The sequence below is a fragment of the Pholcus phalangioides genome, unplaced genomic scaffold, assembly GCF_987345545.1.
Source record: "Pholcus phalangioides strain wild (caught in Gottingen) unplaced genomic scaffold, Ppha-v1.0 ptg000015l_1, whole genome shotgun sequence".
Taxonomy (NCBI): Eukaryota; Metazoa; Arthropoda; class Arachnida; order Araneae; family Pholcidae; genus Pholcus; species Pholcus phalangioides.
Window position 1 is genome coordinate 58,795,040 of NW_028301608.1, and position 21,675 is coordinate 58,816,714.

The window sequence follows — 21,675 nt, forward strand, 5'->3', positions numbered from 1 at the left end:
TGAGAGGAGATAGAATTTTTTTTGTTTTAAGCATGTCTGAAACGTCATTCGAATTTGATATGAGCTGTTCAACAGCACTCTTGGTGGATGGTTTGGCCTTGAAACTTTTGGAAACAACTTTTTAAAGCCTTAAAAAAGCTGTAAAAGATCTTCACATGACATGTTGTACGAATTGCGCGTTTCTTGTAAAATTTGCCTCGCAATGATGGCGATTGCCCCGTCCTCCCTGCATATATCCGTAAGACTTCGGTAATTTTTAAAAATGTATTGCAATAAATGCAATACTGTTACCACATACATCACTCTATTCCACGAATATGTGTCGCTGTTGACAGTGGCGATGGCAACTTTGTCCTCTCCTGAAGCAAGTGTAATTTCTTACAGAATCTGCTGATTATTCAAGTTCTTTTAATGTATTCGTACAATTTATAATGGATGTTTGGACCCTAAAAGGTGTGAAAAATGACAATTTTCCCAAGAAAAATGTAATCAACAACCCCTTGCATTCCTTAAGATTTCATTATTGGCTAAATGCATTAGCATATGTGGGTATAGAAAGAGCTCATTTGCGGATTTTATACAGAAAACCACTGAGATAATCCACGTTCTACACACATACAAACAAATATGCAAAATAAAAAACTCAGAGAAAAATAAGTTTCAAACTTTATCTGTTTAAAAATATGTTTTAAACTTTTAAATTTAATGTAGAAATTGTATTGCGTTTAGAAGAATATGTGAAAGTCCTTCCTACTTCCTTCACGAAAGTTTTGAAGTATTTTAGGGTTTCGGAGAAAATCTAGTATTCCTCGAAAGGTGCCATCTTGGCATATAATGAAACAAAATACGTGACTTGTGAGGAAGAATAAACATTAGTTATACATCTTCATAAAGCGTTGTCTTTTAGTCTCGACCATAGTCACGTTTTAGTAGAGCAATAGCGCACATTATCGGTATTATATGATGGATGTCGAGAGGTTTGCTAGAATGTATGTGGAGTAGCTCTTGCGTAGGTTGTGATACGGATTTACGCCGAGGATATGTCTTCATCCGGCTCATTAGTAAAGATTTCCGTTACGAGATTGATCCTACTCTGAAATTTCGAACACTGACCCAAGCGAAAGCACTTCTTTTACGACAAGAGCTTTTCTCCAAAAGTTTCTGATAAACTTTTAGAGGCACGATCTTTCTAATTGCTTCAGCGAAACGAATGTTCCCATACCCATATTAAGATATTTGTATGAATGTTGAAAAGTATCTCAAGATATTTCGAAACAAGAGAGCTGTGGTGCACGTAGAAAGTGATTTCAGGAAAATGATGTAGCCAAGAAGAAATTGTGAGATATATTGAAACACGGTGACAACTATACATCTCTTATCAAGCTCATTATTTCAATGCGAAGAAGATAGCATATTCTCGTACGTCGTTAGGTGTATCCAAATATAGTTATGTTTAAATCATAAATCATCTTTGAATGTTACCAAGTTTATTTAATGAAATGAATTACATTTTTGAAAATTATAACTTGACGTATTTACAATATTTTCATCTCAAGACGAACGTATTTTCTCGTCTAACCGCTGCGGTGCTTATGGTTATAAAACCATAATTTTTTAGACTTGCGGCGTTTACATTATTACAATGCATACTTTGGTTTTCTGTTTCCAAAAATACAATATGAAAAAAGTCAACAGAAAACAATAAGATAGAACTTGAAATATTAATTATTTTAATATTACATATTTGACCAGTGCATGGACACTTATTTTTTGTGTAAACAGTCCATGGATTCAAAGGTAAAATTATTCACAGAGGATGCAACAAAGCTCACCGATTTATTAATTATCATTGATGAGCAGCTTAAGTCTTCTAAAAATTGTTGCAGTGGTCAAAAAAACTAAATATAATGATTGGTTTAGTTCTTAAAATTGTGTCTTTGTGTTCTCCTGGAGTCATACTTCTGCGTTTCCGGTGCCTAGTGCATGCCGTGCGGTTTTGAAGACTTTTTCCACAGAAGGACATAGATGTTGTTGAAGGGGTGCAGCCACGCGGGCTCTTGTTAATACGCGGGACTTGAGCTACAAAGAGGTGCTCGATTTTTCGAATATGTGCATATTAAAAGAACGTAAGTGTAATGGAGGATATGATTGAAGTGTCTAAAATTTGCCGTCAATCGATTGCTTCAACAAGGGTACAACTCCAGGTTGTGGTGTAGCTGGGAGTTTTTCTTTTCAACAGAATTCTGGGTAAATGAAATTTCTTACCCTCAGTTGTCGTAAATTCTACCACAATTAACACGTTTAAAAACGAAATACAATGTTCATATTGTGATAAATCGTGAAGCTATCCATACTTAGATGAAGACTACCATAATTTCCCATGGGCGATGTATTACATCTTTCCCGTAGTTTTCAATTTTTTTTTTCATTTTTGGTTGTCCTTTTTTTTTTTTTTTATAGTTTTCATTCATATACTGTATTTTATCTGTTTTTTTTCAAGGTATCTCGTTGAGTAATTTACCTGTTGTGGCCCTTGTATTTGTATTTCAAATGTTCATGATCGGTTCTGAAGGACATTGGAGAGCTTGGTCAGCATTTTCGAACGAATATTTTGTTTACGGTTTGCATGAAAATTGCATCCTTCGAAAGTTTGGACGAAACTTTTGTGAATGTTTGCACCCATGCAATGCTTACACCAAGTGATATTGTAACTTTTTTTTAGTCACAAGAATTGATGATTCCTATCTTATGTTCATCATCAAGGTGTTCAATTTAAAACTACCACCGAGTAATATGATAATATAAATGAAAATCCAACGCTGAAGATTAAAAAGAAAATTCTAACACCAAACAGCTGTTTCGACGCTATGTCGCCCTTTCTTCAGAGGAAAAGTCTGTTACAGCGCAGACTGTTCGCTTGAACAGAAACACATAATTGAATGAAAACCGACGCGGCATGATGATGATGACAGAGAAACAGACACGATTTAAAAGTGGTGATGATGATTCGTTTACGATAGTTAGACGGAGTGCATTCATGATGGAGTGGAAGGAAGGGGCAGTTTTAAGAATTGGGCCAAATATTGGAGAAATATGGAATGCTAATATAAAAATCATTAATCAAAGAATAAAAATTTATGAATATGAAGCACTTCAAAAAATACCAGTCAAGGAGAGAAGAACATTTTTGAATGATTTTATCAAAATTAAAGATAAAGGTATGATGCAGAAATAGGAATTGCTGGAGAAATCTTTAACTAGAGGCTAACGTAGGAGCTTTTTTTAGCCTTGAAACCACTGTTTAGTGTTAAAATGTTTTTGTTACTTTGTCTTTCAACGTTGGACTTTCATTTATATTATCGTACTATGCTCAAAAAGTATCCTCCCCGTCTTTTTTCTATCGAGTAATATGTCCAAAGATCAAATTTGATGATTCGAATGTTTCGAAAAAAAAAAGAGCTGAAACATGTCAAAACAAAACAAGCCATCAAATTAATTGCAGTGGGTGTCGTTGAGTCTGTTTGTTCCCAACATGACTAACGCTATTTGTTTGTCGTTTTTTTTCATAAGGACACATCAAACATCTCGGCATCATTTATTCTTTTCTGGAATTCGGAAAACAAACTCCTGAGAAATATAGGGGGAAAAATGGTTAAACAAACAGAATAAGAAAAAAAAATATGATGGGGGAGAAAAGACTCGGGAAGAGAGGAAAATACTAAGCGCGAGAGATTCTAGACCACGCTTTCCCGACAAAAGCGATTTGCCTGATGGAATTACATCCAAAGAATATCAAGCAGGTCCCACATGACCCTACAACGACGTTTGTCAAAAAGACGACAGATCTCAAGGCTCTCTCTGGGGTCGTAAACAAGAACCCGGTCCACATTTTTATTTATTTGGGAATCGCTTTTTATTTATTTATATTTTTTTATTCTGATCCAACAGCCTGCCATGATCTCTTCATACCTTTATCCGGCCTCGGGCTCGTTTTCAGAGAAGAAGGTGGAGCTGTTGTTTTTCTGTTCGCCCTTCTCCCTAGTTGGAATACATTTATCCGATCGTAAACTAAATCGAGTCTTGTGGCCATATTCTCTCTGTACGCTATTTCTTCCAGCGCTTATTAAATTATTGTATACGCTAATAAATTGGAGGACTCTTTCCAGTAACATTGCACGAAATCCCGAGGTTTATTAGATTTCATCGAATTTGTTTTGTTTATTTCCATTTGTCCTTCTTGTCATTTAATAAATGGTGGTTTTACTTTGTTTTGTGGAAATCAGGTGGTTTAACATAAAATCGTAATGGTTTTTCGATTTCTTATCATTACACGGAACAGGGGCCTGTGTTCAGATAGTTTTGGTGACATTAGTTGTTCTAAGGTCATGGGTGAAATTTCGATTTGGGATTTGAGATTCAAAAGAGCAGTTGGTTGTGGTTTTAAGTAAACAAAGAATAAATTTAGTTAGACTTTGGGCATGGAAGAAGGATAGCCTATATGTAAAAAAAAGAAAATTTATGCCAATTCAGAAAATCCACTCGCTCAAAATCAAGGACGGCAGTTTGCTTTATTAAATTTGATTTCTACCAATTTGTGTGTAATCCATTGTAATAAGTTTAAAGAAAAGTTCATGATGAAATTGTTTTTTATATGTTTTCATCACTTTGTACACCTCATAATTATACTATGTTTTAGTATAGTATTATACTCAAAATGGTTTTATATAAATGTATTCTTTTTTAATTGGATTGAACACATAAAACATACAATCAATGATCAATGCAACTGAGAATGGCCCAGACACTCTGCAACCTAAGGGGCTAATAGTCCATCCAGTGGGTCAATATAAATTAGTTCAAAGATTTAATTGGATTATGCAACAGTCCTATTAAAGTACCAATAGATTAATATTTTGTAAAGTCATATGTGTGTTTTTAGATTTTTTAACTAAATATAAAGAATATATATATATATATATATACAAACATAAAAAATTACTCAGTTGACATACATAGAGAATTCACTTCAATCACATGCATTCTTCAGTTGATTAACGGGAATGGTTATATTTTTGAAGTTTTTAGAATGAATTATTTTATTTGTATTGTTTTAGATGTATTATTGTTGTAGTATAGATTCTAGACTACTGTTTATTGAGAATATAAATATATTTTGATTGGATCTCTTGCGTTATGATTTGTATGATTAATTGCATGGTACAGATTCATTGTTTTTGGAGCGGTATATCTATAACTCTTTTGGAATAACTTTTTATTTGTTTTCGGCGCTTGATATAAGTTATTCAATCTAGATGCCGTTCTATTTTGTTTCGTTTCTAACTATTTATTGTTTAGGAATGAATATTTTATTAGCCTATAGATATATGTCTTATAGTTAGTTTGTGACATTCTATTGTGTAATATTTGTTTGCTGTGATGTTTGTTATTCGGGACCTTATTTTATTATATATATTATTTAGTTTTTGTATATTTGTTAAATATCTCCATAAGCAGCGATTCCATATGTTAATATTGAGTATATCAAATCCTAAAATAAATATTTTAGAAAGGTATTGTCGATTGCGTTACTTAATCTATATAAAATTGCGGCACATTTTCTCAACTTTATTATTTTTTCACATTAAGAGTTCCATTTTAGGTTATCTTGTATTATTATTCCTAAGTAGTTGTATTCATGAACCTTTCAATTTCACGACAGTTGTATATTCAGTTTAAGTTTTTTTTTCTTCAGCCAAGTTTTGATTTTGAATGGATCTTTGAATATAATCATTTCTTCTCTAATATTTTTTCCAATCAGTTATGTTTCAACGTTGAGAAAATTTAAATTTTCGAATCTATAATTTACTTATTTTCTCTAATTAAAATCTAAAGCAGAGTTGCTCAGCCGGGACTCTTAGAAACATCGTTAGTGTTTCCGTGAGATGCCAGCAGTGGCTTTTTGGGTTGTATGTAGACAGGTATTCAAGTTCGAATTTCCAATGGAACCAAAAACGTCACTGCCTGAATCAAAATTAAAACGCAAATGAGAAAAATGGTATTTTTTTTTTCTCGGTAAAAAACCCGCCAATTGAGTATCTTAGCCGAAGAAAATCTAAAACCACCAAACTATAATTTCTAAACATAATATACAAAGATATAAAGGCATATCCTTATAGAACATTGATCTTGTGAACCATTGGTAATAGGAACATACTTTCAATTAGGAAATGCTTTCAAACAACGCAGCCATTTTAGATATGTTGTATTATAGAAATCTTTAGATAAAAAAATCTTTAGATAAGAACCATCTATGAACTGAGGTACAAAATTAAATTTTTACTCGGCTCCCCCCCCCCCCCCCACGTCTTTTAATTTTCAAATACAAATACAAGGCCACAACAGGCAAAATGCCCAACGGGGTGGCTGAGAAAAATATGCCCTTAACAAATATGGATGCCATATATTTCCGAAATACAGCAACCCAATTAAAAATGCAATCATGAAAACTAAAAACTATATATGCATGATGAATATTATACAATTATCATATAAATATTTATGGTCTCTTATTCTAAGTACAGATAGCTTCTCGATTTACCCCACAACATGTTTAGCGTATTTCTTTTTGATTCTACTTTCGATAAGAAAGTAGTTATTTTCTTTAGTAAACCCAAGAAAATAAATAATTATTTTAAGTGAAATATTAGCCGAGACATTGAAGTTCAAAAATCACTGAAAATGAGGAAAATAGAACAGCACATATTATCTAACCACTAATTTTCGTTTTTTTTTTTTTCCATATTGTGTCCAAAAAAGCACATTTTTGATAAACAATTTTGTATTCAAATCAATTACATAAATTCAAATCCACAGTCAAAACTGTTAGAAGTATTGGGTTTATTAATTTATGGTAATTTTTAAATAAAACGAAAAAAAATTTCATTTTTACTTAAATTTGGCTCTTTGTGAACAACTAGCCGAACTGAAAAGAACACTACAGAAATGGATGTCAGAAAAGAGTATGCATTATTTTTAATACTCACATTTTTATTTCATTTTAAAACTCAGCTTTTGTATGGTAAATTTTAAAACGTGGAGATAAGCAAAGTCCTTTATCACAATCGGGATAAAAATATCTGGTTTCTTTTCTCACCCGTTTTCCACTGCCATTCCTTTTTGAGCAACACACGAAGCACTGCCTTGTCGGTCTCCTTTCTTTCGTGTGGGGGCTATCTATTAGGAACACAGCAAACTAAAAAACAGACAGACAAAAAGCCGAGTAAATCAGAGGATTGGCGTAGAAAAATATGCTGCCTGAGCGGCGTACAGGCAAATCAGAACAAGACTCTTTCGCAGCACCCGAACGGCGATCGGGCAAAACTGTCAAATGGTTAAAGGACTAACTCGGGGAAAAAATTTCAGGCCAGAACTAAATTTTTCCTCCCGGGACTAGCCCCTTCGGGCCATAAGGGGCTTACAAATTGTGGCCCCATGGACGAAGGAAAAAATTTTAAAACATATTTTAGGATGAGATAGGAAACATATCTGCCAAGGATCAAGATCTCAAACATTACATCATGAAGAACTATATTCCCAGTATCATATCTGATCTAAACTGAACCTAATCTTATAGGGTTATGAATATCGCAGTACATATACGGCCCCGAGAAAAATGAAGGGCATATCTAAATGGACACGTTATTTGGAAATCATATTTCTGCTAAAAGTAATTTGTTATCACCAACGGTTTAAGAAATAAAGGATGTATAAGGATATCACGTTAAACCCTGTACAGGGTGATTCTAAATTGTTTTTTCTGACGCATTTGCTGCAATAAGTGCAATCAACCATTCGAGGGTGCATATGCACTTTCGCATTGGATTGGAGGTTGGCTTTTTCTGGTGAAAGAACCATCAAGCCTATGCTGAGCCAAAAAATTATCAAGCGGTATAATGAGTGGTGCTAGGATTTTCATTGCCCAGGTTGCATCACACATCATAAGAAGGCTTGCCACATTTGAATACCCTGCAACCTCGAATGGCTGATTGAACTTATTGCGGCAAATTCGTCGGAAAAAAGTTATATTTACTTTTGGTGAAGTGCTGTTGTGCACTTTCTAAAATCACCCTTTATCGCCTCCGCTATTGCGATTCGACTGCACATTATGTGACCAAAAATTCTTGTTGAGGAGTCTTATATGACCTTTTATAGTTTGCACATAAATTTAGAATCGCCCTGTATAAATAAGAATGCAAGACAAAACGAATATGTAATATGTAACAACTAATAAAACAAATTTCGGATATTCTCCAATTTTACCAATAATGGTATCATTAACGATTCACCCATCAATGCTGAAGAAAAATAATATTTCCCCATGTTAATCAATTGATTCCGCCACGATACATGGGTATGAGAAACTGTCATTAGACATGTACAAGTAGTAACATATTCAAAAGAAACAAATTTCAAATTACAATAACGTTACGAAGGAAAACAAAGCTCTCGGCTGAACAACTGCGATCAATCAACAGAAACATTTTCTCAGTTAATATATTAATTATACAGCTATTAACTATCTCGCTGGGTTCAAGTATGAGAATAACTTCCATAATTGAATTATGAACGTCGGAAAAAGAGGAAAATATTTTTAATAGAAATTTTCCACAGCTGAATCCAAGAAGAGAGATCCATCTCAAATCTTTCTCTCTCTCTCTTTGCTTTTTAAAATAAAAGTATATAGAGTTCCTAATTGTTTTGAGAATATAAATTTTTCTAAAGGTTTCCTCTCCCCTCTTTCCTAATATTTAAAAAAAATTATACGTATATATATATATTTGTTTTTCTTTTCCAATTGGATAAGTAATTAGCCGAGTTTAAAAGAAAATTCAATTTTATTTCACGGCGTAATTACTTTTTCAATAAACAAATGACGGTCATGTCGGGAAAAATGAATTAATTTTCCTTTTGGTTTATTAAGTTCATTAATTCAAGATGAAAGATCCATGTACGATATTTTGGAAAAAAGGGCTTCTTTTTTCCTTTACCTCTCTCATTTCTAAATGAATGTATGAAGAAAATTAAACTAGTATTAATTTGTTTTAATGAAAGAGAACCTTTCTTTCCTTTAATTATTTTCTCTATTTTTAAGTTCAATTGGGATAAATTCATGCGATAGTATTATATTGAATCAATCCATTGATCAGTTAAAATATTTTGTTACGATACATGGTCTCTTGAGATGTAGCTCCGGTTTTTGAAATATAATTTCAGGAAAAATGTATTTGGTGGTTTGACTGATTTTAAGTTTCAACTGGTGGGAGGATCGTATAGCTTTTAAATTTTTGTATTGCATTGAAAAAATTTCAATTTAAGAAAATTTTACTGTGCAAGACCTCGGTTTTTTGCTGTATCTCACCGGCATAAAGGCTCACATAGTTACGGGATTTATGGAAAAAAACCTCAATGAGAAAAGTATTTCATATTTAGTAGAAAAAATAATTCCAAATTACTTGCATAATGTTTTTTTGCAATAATGAGTAAAATGACTTCAGAATTGATGAGAGAAATAATTTTTAGTACTAATGAGAGAAATAATTTTTAGTACTAATGAGAGAAATTTTTAGTACTAATGAGAGAAATTTTTAGTACTAATGAGAGAAATTTTTAGTACTAATGAGAGAAATTTTTAGTACTAATGAGAGAAATTTTTAGTACTAATGAGAGAAATTTTTAGAATTACTGAGAAAAATAATTTCATTATTAATGAAAAATAATTCCAGAATTAATGAAAATATTTTCAAAATTAATGAAGGTTCACATTTAATGAAAAATGATTTAAGAATTGATGGAAGTTAATATTTGATGAAAAAAAATAATCTCAGATTAATTAAGATTTCCAGATAATATGGGTCGCCTCTTTGACTTTGACTCGGAGCCCTTGGCCCAGTTGCCCCCTCCCCCCCCCCCTTCCGTTAAAACGTGAACGTGTGAATTTAGGTTTGCGATAACCAACTGAAAATTTCGAATATATACCTAAATTGTATTACAGAGTAAATTCTCTGCTTCGATATCCCAGCGTATTGCATTTCGATATCAAATGACATTATTTTGTGTACGTTCTACTACATACGCACAAACTCGAAATAATTAGAACTTAAATAGTCAAAAATATATAATTGATTGACGTTGACAGTATGAGCTACTGTGGATGCGCTTCGAAGATTATTGAATCAGTTGGATTCGAGTTTGGTGTTCACTGGAATTTGCCAATGGGGATTAGTCATCCCTCCATGGGCCATCAAAGATCTTGACATCCGCTGACTGCTGTAATCTGTCCATACGTTTCCCCCGGTAGTCAATAGTCATTTCATTCATCGCAGTTAAATTGGACTCTCCAGAGTAAGATCCGTCTGCAATTAATTTGATAAACGAAGCTGTAAATAATTTACAGTGAGATTATAGAATGTAGATGGATGACCAGAGAGCGTAATAATGACGACGCTACGTTAAATGTTGACTGAATTTGGGGGTGGGGGGGGGGGATTCCACTGTCAAGACAGATAGACCGAATTTCTGTCATCAGCCAATGACACGAATTTGCATTTCATACCATGTCATGGGAATAACAAATAGCAAAATCCGGGTTAGTGTTGGAATATGCAGGGTGATTACTTATTTCCTTTGCCGCATTTTACTGGTGAATCGTTGATCCTAGAGACACACTTCCAATTAGAAAAATTATCCAAATAACGTGTAAAATTCCGATACGTCATTCATGTTGCAAGTGGTTGTATAGTTATAAAAATAAAATAAAATAAACTTTTTATACGGATACCCCGTCCTCAAAAACCCAATTAGAAATTTGTTGCCCTGACTCTATTGAGGGCAATGAAAAAAAATTTTCCGCGTTTCTAAATGCAACATTCGGTGAGATATTTGAATTGAAAAGGTGGAGACAAATTAGGAAAGAACAACAAAACGTGAAGGACAATGCTTCTTCCTCCTTTTTTTATGCAGTTCTTTCCCGCAATTTTGAATTTGAATATCTGAATGATCATTAAAACGTGGAAGTTTTTTTATTAAGCTCAGGAGAGACAGGGCAACAACTTTCCAACTGTTTTTTAGGACAGCGTGACTAAATAAAAAGTTTTTATTTTTATTTTTGGTAAATACACATCTCCTTGAAACATGAATGACGTATCTGAGTACTGCACGTTATTTGGAAATTTAGATAATTTTTCTTGATTGGAAATATGCCTCTAGAATTAATGGTTCGCCAGTAAAATGCGGTGCGTGCTGGTAGCTATGCATCTTGTATATATAATGGTAAAATATATACTAAATTATAAATTTCAACTTTGTTACAATTGTAAATTTGAACTGTTTGCGCAAAAAAAATTTTCCTAATCACAATGCGGCTGTACATATTTATACTTCATTTTTTTCGTGCAGTTAATGTTTCAAAATTTCAAAAAAAGCGATCAAAATTTTTTTTCATCAACGGTTTGCCAGTGAAATGCGGCAGAGGGCAATTATGGAATCTCCGTGCATATTTCACATAACAGAATAATGTTATGCAACGTTTAATTTTTGATGATATAGAATATTTTTATTTTATTTCAGAAATATATCTTTTTTTCAGACATCAAAGCATCAAATGCCATTAACATTGCAAAATTCATGCAGTGTGTAGTGAAATTTCTTTCAAAAATGCAGTCTTACAATCTAGCAGATAGTATAATTACATATTGCACATTATTATACAATAAAATATAATTTTATTTTATACTACAAACAACATCAGCTTCAGTCTATTCAAGACAGTCTACTTGAAACAATTGAAATGAGTTCCTAGGTATCTCCATCTATTTGGTTGATTTCTGCGTCTTATACATGCAGATGGAAGAGATAATTCCCCTGCAATGTCCAGACTGTTTAGTTTGATGATAAGAGTCCCCTGCACTGAAAGAACCCGTGCTCTGAACACTTTTTTTCTTTTCAATGCATTTTCTATCAACTGAATTTTTCATTTTACATGAAATAGTTCAATAGCTTTCAGAAAAAGAAAGTGGATGTATATTGTACATCTGGAAAAAGATTCAGAGGTGAACATGAGTTAAAATTGGGCTCTGGTGATAATAATTTTAATGGTGATCGGCTTTGAAATTTAGCTCACACCGCGGTGGCTTTATCTTAGTGCGTGCGTCCATATCAACGAAAATTTTCGTGAGCCGAGGCAGAAAAATCACAAATGTTTCGTTAGCTGAAAATTTCGTAAGCAGAGGTGTTCGTTAGCCGAGGTAAGACTGTACCTCATTAAAGGTTAAATGAAATTACTGAAATTGCAAAATGTATCTCAAGAAATATTTTAAATTAAATTTCCTCGTTCATTAATGTCGTCATTGTTATTGGTTTAAACTTTAAACGATTAAAAAAATCAAATTAACCATAAAATTAAAGGAAGATTTATATTCCAAAAAACATTTTATATGTTTGAGATTTTCTTTTGTACATAACCCATCTTTTTCTCATCTCGTCTTCAAAATAATTAAATTAAATTAAAACTTTTTAATATCTATGTTTTTTCACCGTGGATAAGTAATTAAACGAATTCCTTTTCTACATTTAAGTAACTCTTTTTCTTTTTTCGTTTGATGATATTAATTAAATATCGCGTGCTGGTAATACAGATTTGTTTTGTGCATTCTGGTTAATTGAAAATTTAATATCTCATAATCATTTCGGTTATCCTAATGAATTGATGGAATTCTGGATCAGTGCAACAATTTGACTTTAATTTCCCGTCCTTAAAACACGATTTAGGGATAATCTCTCATGTAAAAGATTGAAATGATGAGCATGGACGGATTACTTGTAATGTCGAAACAATATAGAAGAAACACAAGCCATCATTGAATAAATTTTTTCTAGTTTTTAAATTCAACTCTTTGACATTGACGCCCCAGTTCAGTTTGCGCAACAGAAAAATTTTATATTTGTGATTTGATTATTATATTTGTAATAGTAAAACATAGTGTTTTCTTTTCCATGAAGCCTGAATTGAGTTGATTTACCTTTTTTATTGATATAATGCACAACAATACACAAAGAAAAAAAGTTTTCATTTTTCGTGCATTTTTCCCAAATAAATTACACTGTCAAAGGTATTAAATACATATAAAGAACATTTTCAAATAAGTAAACATATCAGCAGGCGATGGAACAGGGTAAGTCAAAATTATCACCCTAGTTGACTGAAGTAGAGATTCAGAATTTTATTGGAATTGACTGTGTGTTTTTATGCTGATGTTGGATCAGTTGTGAACTAGAGGACACAATTGTGTGGTGTATCAGAACAAGATATCTAAAAAAATTCATTTTTGATCTAAAAGTGAGTTTTGCTAATCATAACTAATTAGAAGTAAGATAAATGCACAAATACGTGCATACGGCTCAACAACATGCTGATGTATATTTTCATTTGTATGTGTTTGTATGCTTTATTTTTTGATTTTTAAATGACAATAAAAGTGCCGTCAAAATGTCAAAAATATTATTTTGCAGTTATCATGTTCTGGCCAAACACCACAGAATTTTGGGCAAGGCAAATCCTTCTCCCCCCCCCCTACCATAAATAAATTCTCCTGACATTGATCTCTGTGACTCCTTATCGGGATACGTTGAGTTATTTATAGTACATACGATCTACACTTTACACCGCTTATTCTAATCACAGATGATGTTTTCACACATTTGTGTATGGTTCCTATAGTTAAGACAAATTTAACGTAAAAGAAAAAAAATCCTTCAGTGAACGGTCAGTTTCATCCACTTAACAAGATTTACAGTTAATCGGCTAAAAACTTTCTAAAGGGATGAATGAATAGCACATTAAAAGAGTGTCGTAATCTACGTAAAACATAACTCCCGGCTGAACACAATGGCTGAATCAAAAAAATCATACCCTCAGCTTTAAAAAGAATTGTAATTTTAGAAAAGTATGATAAGATGCCGAAAAATATGCAGAGGAGAGCAATGCGGCACTATTGTACATCTTGCCAACCAGTTTTGTGTAAAAACTAAAAATGCACAGCTGTCCCGTTATTCACATGAAACGGGCATAAAGTCGTTGCTTCTCGGTTTGTTTCGGATAGAGATATCAACCAGTTTTTGTTATGAGAAACACGAAGTCCGATTTTATCGCATTAAGTGGCTTACCCCATACTAATAAAACAACGCAATATCTTAAGATACATTAGCATTCAGTGACAGTGGATATTCTTCAAAAACGTCAAGACTTTCAAATGTCATCAAGGTTAACCCCATAGAACAAGAAGTACGTAAGCAAAACTTTCAACTTCATCCAGCGTTATTTACAATTTTTTTCTTTCCATCAACGTTCACAATGAATTTATTGTCGTTTGTAGACAAAGCAATCATTTTGACTTATCCTGTATTATATCAAGAATACCAATATTTTTGGTTTTCGCTAAAAAGGTTTTAAAATATCTTCGCATAACAATGCATCGTTTTCACCGTAACGAAATGAAAAAATTTCTATTTCTAGTCCAAGTTAATCACTAACAAACCATACGCCAAAAGAGCAGCACCGGCGGCAAGAATTAAGCCTCGGTCGAAATGCAAGGACTTGAATGCCGATAGTTTAACTGGATATGTGTCCATTATGTTCCCCAGATCCATCAGTGGTGTCAACAATACTCGGTCATCATCTACCGAATCCTCTACAGACTTCACAAGCAATTCGCTATATAACGCACTGGTTGCTTCTTTGATTCCATCCATTTCCTCCGTGACCCACGACGCACACAGAGTTATTCCCAAGAAAGATACGATGGTCGATGGCAACGAGTACAGGCACTCTGCAGCCGTCAGGAACGTAACCACGGAATGTCCACCTTTCATTTCAGACTGGCTATCCAGGAAAATGACTAGCACGGAAAACATCAGAGCGAAGTGACTGAATAATATCCAGAACAAGACGACATTGAAGGCATCTTCGACCTTATCTATGAAATCACATGTGTCGGTATATGTTTTGATGATGTCTGACGTGGATTCCACAGCTTTGTTGCTTTCCAGTCTCGAGACGATATATTTGAGCGCATCGCGAGCTCTCAAGCAAAGTACGCAAAACAACAACGAAAATACATTCAGGAATGTGAACTTGTAATACTGCTGCTGGGCATAGCAGACGAAATACACGAATCTCTTGAATGGGCCTAAGTACGAGATGTCGTAGCCCATGACGGTTGAGCTCACATATGTCACCACATTCGCATCATTCAAATCCGACGCTAAACTTATAAACAGAGAGAAGAGTAATGGCTCCAGAAAGATAGCGATCAACTGCCAGTTGATTAGCTTTCCTCGTGGCTTAAACTCCACTTTGAATTCTCTCATCGACAAGGGTTTCAATGCGTCTACCAGATGCTCGAACCGCCTTCTCTTAAAGAATAACAAATACCAGGTTAATATAGGCACTATGGTGCTGAAGGAATACGCAAAAGCAAGTTTGAAGTTTTCACTGGCTGATTTTTGATAAGCAATAGATACAATGTTATAGAAAAACCCCAAATGTAACGTAAGGATGAAAATGAATTTGGATATCGTGATCATGGACGTACTCTCACCGATTAAGAATGCTTCGTCGAATCCAGTCATTGAAAACACGTAGAATAAGTGGCCAAAATGTTTCCGGAAATGTTTTTCGATATTTTTTACCCTCTTCATCCTGATTTTTCAGCAAAACTATCTCTTTGTTTTCTCTCTTACGTAATCCCCAAAGCTCAGATCTCTAATCCAAATGAAATTCTGAAAAATAAACTAGAGAATGGCGGGATGTGTCTTTTCACTTCCATCAATCTATAAACACACCTTCGTGCTCGAAAGTATAACTCAGATGTCCAATCAAAACGAGTAAATATATGAATGAACTTGTTGGTTTCATTTCTACAAAACTTATTACAGCATGATATTATCGATTTCTTCTCAGAGGCAAACAAATAAATCGCGGCCGTCCCGAAATGATATTAGAGAGGGAAATTACCAGCCGAAATATCGGGGTAGGACCAAAAAGAGTTAATGAAAATAGATATATATGTATTAGTGTGATATCGATGTCATTAATCGAGGGAAAATATTATTTTTATTTGCATTGGTCTGAGTGAAATCGATGTATAATTATCGCGTCTGCCGCGTCTCGAGCATTTCCGTTGCACATTCAGCATTTCGAACCAATAAACTATTTTTTTATACTTACTACCTATCATGGTAGGTGTCACATTACATATTTTTTTCCCGAATTTATTAGTTTTTCCATGACGAAAAAAATCCAATCAAGATAATATCACTGAACGTATAAAAAAAATATTAGCGATCAAGCATCTATAATTATCAACTAGAGATGTTCAGATTGCGTGTCGAATGCCAGAGTTCATTAATCAATAATCATAATGGAACCGTATACTGCCACTTTTTAGTGGAGAAAATGTTTTTCATCAAAGACACATATGCATGCGATACACACTTCTAAAAAAATCCATTCTCGAAGTTTTATAAACATTTGAAACCAGTGAGGGTTTTCTGAATATTAGTAATCCATTAATTAACTTTATTCATAGGAACATGACGCTTCAATTGTATAGGTAATTCCATAGGAATTCTGATTCTAATGTTCTACTTCACATAGCTTTGATCAAAATTTTCTGAAATCCGTAATGTACATACCTTTGATATGCAAATACATACAACAGGCACTCTGCCCAACGATCTTTTTTTGTTGGAAAAAAAACACCAATAAACATCATAGACGTAATATATTTATCTTAAAAATTCAGCAACCCAAATCGAAACATTCTTCGTGAAAAAACTAAAAGCACGATATGCAGTGCCATATTAACGCGTGGTCCGACCCAGGCACTGCCAGAAAGGCCTAACGTGTAATGAAAGGTTTCATGATTATGAACTCTGGTACTATGCTTCTTTTTTTTTTGAGAGTCTGTATGTAAACTGGTAGGCTGGTAATTCCAGTGAGCCCTCGAAATATTATTCGTCTGGCGGGGGGCAAATTTATTTTCCAAGAACTTCGCCGTTCTTGAGAGCCCAGAAATACGTATGATAGAAAAAAAATTATTTTAATAACCTACCGTTTTTAATTTTAACTCTTTTTTGTATAATATATAGTTAGTTTTCATTTTGTGCTTCAAGTCATCGATACTGATTAGCTTGAAATTTGAAACCATATATTTCTGCGTATCATATTTATATTTTTTCACAGGAATTGTTTCAGCCAAATATGTTCAATAATTAAAGTTCCGAAATAGATGTCAAACATGTATTAGTAATGCATTGTGGTTTCCCATTCTAAATATGCAAATGCGAGCCAGTCTTCTATTTAGGGAAAATCTCGCCACAGTGAGTATAGTCTTTACAGCATTTAAATTTGAATCGTAAGAATAAACATACATTGTCAGTTTTGTCTGTAAAAAATGAATGGTACTTTCTGAATACACGAAACATACGTAAAATGCGTAGTTATGGTTATGGAGGTAAAAATGGTAGTGAAAAATTAGATGCGTCTGTGGCAATAGGGTTAGGACTGTGTGCTCTTCTTAGAAGGGTGCGTGAAGGGTTCACGAACATTTTTTTTAAATTGTTATAAAATTTACCAATTTGCGTTTAAAAGTATGATATGCAGTGAAATGATAGATATAAAAAATATCGCGTGCTGCATCACGTATCAGTTAAATAGACCGCATACAGTGCATTCATTGGAATGTGATAATGATGCATAAAGAATGTGTGCTGTGAGGTTTTTTATACTGTTTATGCCAAATTTTGCTGTTGCTGTTTCACATGTTTTATGGTTCAGCACCGTCTATGTGTGAAGTTCTGAGCTGCTACTATTTTGTACGTTTCGAAAAAACGTTCTTCACCGTATCAAGCATTTTTATTGAAAACCACACTCTTATTCATCTATTACCACAACTTTTTTACAAATTTTTATATTTGTCCGTTAATTCATTCATTCATTAATTGTGAAAATGTATGCATTAATTGGGTAGCATTTTGTGTTTGTCTTTATTTTATAGTTCTCACTAAGCAGGAAAAAGACTACAGAGCTTTAAGATCCATAATCATCATCATTGTTTGAAGTCAATATCAAAGAAGTTGATAGTAACTGATACAATATAGGAAAAATCTATCCGGAAAATATTATCTTGAACAGAAATGTCTAGTGAATATTAAAGGAAAAATGGCATTATTATAAAAACAAAAGATAAATTTTTCTTCTCTCAAAGAGATTCTATTCCACTCTTAACGCGAAAGGCATGATTGTTTTCCCTGTTCTTTAGGAGAAAATCATACGTTTGAAACAATTTATTGAATGGCGTTACTCGTTTGTTTCAGGATAAACAAGGTTATGTGTGGGCCTGAATAGGAAGATAATGGATCAAGATGGAAACAGAAAAAATATAAGAAATAAGAAAAGGGAATTCGATTTACTTCTCGATTGCTTAAATTCGTCTAAGCAATAAGTTGAAATGACCTGCTCATGTTAGGTTACACGATCATCGACTTTGATGGCATACATACAGATCAATTTAAAGTACAAAAAATGTGTCCATCGTTTTTTTTATTATTATTATTCGGGGATGCATTTGGTTCGGTATTTCACTCAGAGATTCCAAATAAATATTCGTTCATGAATTCATGCATGAGATGCCAAAGAAAATCACAAATATATTTACTTCCGAAAGGAATTCAGTGATAAACTATTTTTTTTTTCACTCTGCGCTTTATTATACATTCTTTTAGAACTATTTCCAACATTTTGAAACAGGAAAACATTCAAAAATTGCTATTTGCAAACGAAGTATCTCAAAACTTAAATTTCCCAAAATAAAGAAATATGCATGTTCTTAAATAATATCCATCACGAATTAATATCATTAGGATACAAACGAGTGCTAGTTTTACGGAGTTCGATGAACACATTTTTTGAAATCATGTTAATTCACAGTGCAAAATAATTGTGGTTTACATGAAATTTAAAAAAACACAGAAAAACATCATTTCAACAGCAAAATGATACTTGATATGAAGCAAAATTGTATTGTAAATTACTAATTTAGTTTTTCTTGGCCAACGAAAGCCTTTTATTTATCAGAATCTATGAGATTTAACGTTTAATAAAAAAAGAAATATGAATGACTAACACTTTTTGGTTCCATAGGTGTATCTCTCTCTCTCTCTCTCTCTCTCTCTCTCTATCTATCTATCTATCTCTATCTCTATCTTTTGAGTGTCGACATTTTGAATACTTTTTCCAACGACCTTCAACATTGTAGCAAGCTTCCATTCGAAAAAGTAGAATTCAAAATATAGACCTTGAATATATTTTCATATCGATAGATTTCCATGATTTCAGGGTGGCCACAGTTTTTCCATCTGTATTTGTCAGGAAATGACGATCATTTCTGTACACTTTCCATGCTAACATAGACCAAACATTTTGGACGATATTCATAATATTACGTGATTTTATCCTGATCTTCCACTGCTGATGGATTTTTTCTAATAAAATCCACCAGCAGTAATTTTAGACTTAGTTTAAATAGAGACTTAGAGAGACTCTTAATTAAACTCAATAGTTTTATTGCGTTTTTCCTAAAGAATCATTCAATTCACAATAGTCCTTCCTGAGTGTATTTGAAATAAAGAAAAAATACTCATTAATATTCTGTACAGGGGTGTGCATTTTCAAAGTTTCCATTTTATAAGCTGTCTGTAACCGTAACTATTTCATCGAACGTAATTCCTGTACACACCACTAGAAAGTGTTCATTTTTATGGGATTTTTTTTATATTTTAGAATATTAAAGACTTCAAAAATTCTTCCCATTACTTCATTGAGGTGTTCTTAAAGATTTATAATTTCTGATAAGTGTTGTTAAGACAGCTCAGAACAAGCGAATTTCAATCATGGGCATGTTGTGCATCGCAGTTGTTTCAGTTTCACTGCATATAACATACCTCTGCCGTTAAGCAACTTTAAAGAAATTCAATTCAGACTAAACTACTAGAATAGAAGAAAACTATTGTTCAGAAAATTCGCATGTGGAACCTAAATGAGCATCAAGCGAATTTTAATCCAAATTATAATAACACGCCCCGATCTGATAGGAGGATATGGCTGAATATTTTCGAATATTTTCAAACTTGATACAATTTGCCCAATGAGTCAATATATATTACTGAAAATATGATGAATATTTGAAGGCATTTCGAATTAAGTACATAATACATTCTCTCATTAAGTTTATTGAATTATATATTGTTATAACGCGCACATCCTTACACTTACATACCCTAGAATTAAAGCGGGTGAAAATTCTCGCGCTTCCCCATCAGTTCCAGTGGAACCTCATTAATGTCAAAATTAATTATTGGCTTCATTTTTGCTAACAACTTTCTCTCAAGAATTACTCAGTGAATCGTGCAATTTTCTTTTCCGTGGCCACTCCTACTTCGTATTGATGTTTGGGTACAGGTCAGCCACACCCATCATTTTAACACGAACAACCCCCTTCGCCAAAGTAATAAAGGGTTGGTAATCATCTGGCAAGACTAACGGCAAGAGAGCAATTAAACGTCACTCGCGTGTAGCTTTCATACTAAATCACAATACTACCGAGGGACTTGCCTGAGATTCTGAACATTTCACTGAAAAAAAATTCTCCAGCATTTTTTGACCTCGCATTATCAGACTTCGTGTCATGCTCGCATGAGTAGTTTAAACCTGACGTTTTATTTTTTTTTGTTTTTTTTTTTGATTTAAAACATCCGATTACGTTCTGTTCTGCAAAATAGTTCTGGAGTGAACTTTAATGACATTTTTTTTCAATTGTGTCTCAAAACTGTGAAAACAATAATAAATTTTGGACTACCTATGTCATTTTTTTTATGAAGTCATATTTATATCAATCTTTAAGCAAAATCCATGTAATATTCGAAACACAATTAACAAAATTCTATTTATAGAATGTTTTGTTACTTTCACAGTACATTCAGGTAGTAATGGTGCAGGTTATGAACCAAAATTTGGAGGATTGTACGGTATGTTCATAAGTTACACTCAAATCTGTTGATGCATGTGTGGATCTTTTTTTGAAATTTTATCCTACATGTCGTCTAAAAAACGCTGTAATTAAACAAATGTATGTGATAGACGTTAGAATTTGTTTCATAACCTCAGCAATGTCTATAAAAATATTATATTAAAACTTCGTTATATGATACGACAAATAGATTTTTGAAAATCATGTTTCAAAAATCAACTCAAATAAAATATTGTTAAACACGCTTGAAGTTTTTATTCACGGATTGCTCGTATGTAAGAACACAAAACTAAAGAGGATTTAAACATTTTTATTTAAATTTTTAACATTTACATTTACATTTAGCATTTACATTTAAAAAAATAAATAAATAAAAATCTGTATTTTTCAATCCAAAATGATGTTCCCAACATAGTCGGATACCTTAAATTTACGGAAATGAAAGCATTGAGAAAATTTTTCAAGATAATTTATGAATAGTGAATTTATGTATAAAAAATTTATTATAACAGGTTTTTCATAGAATTTCAAA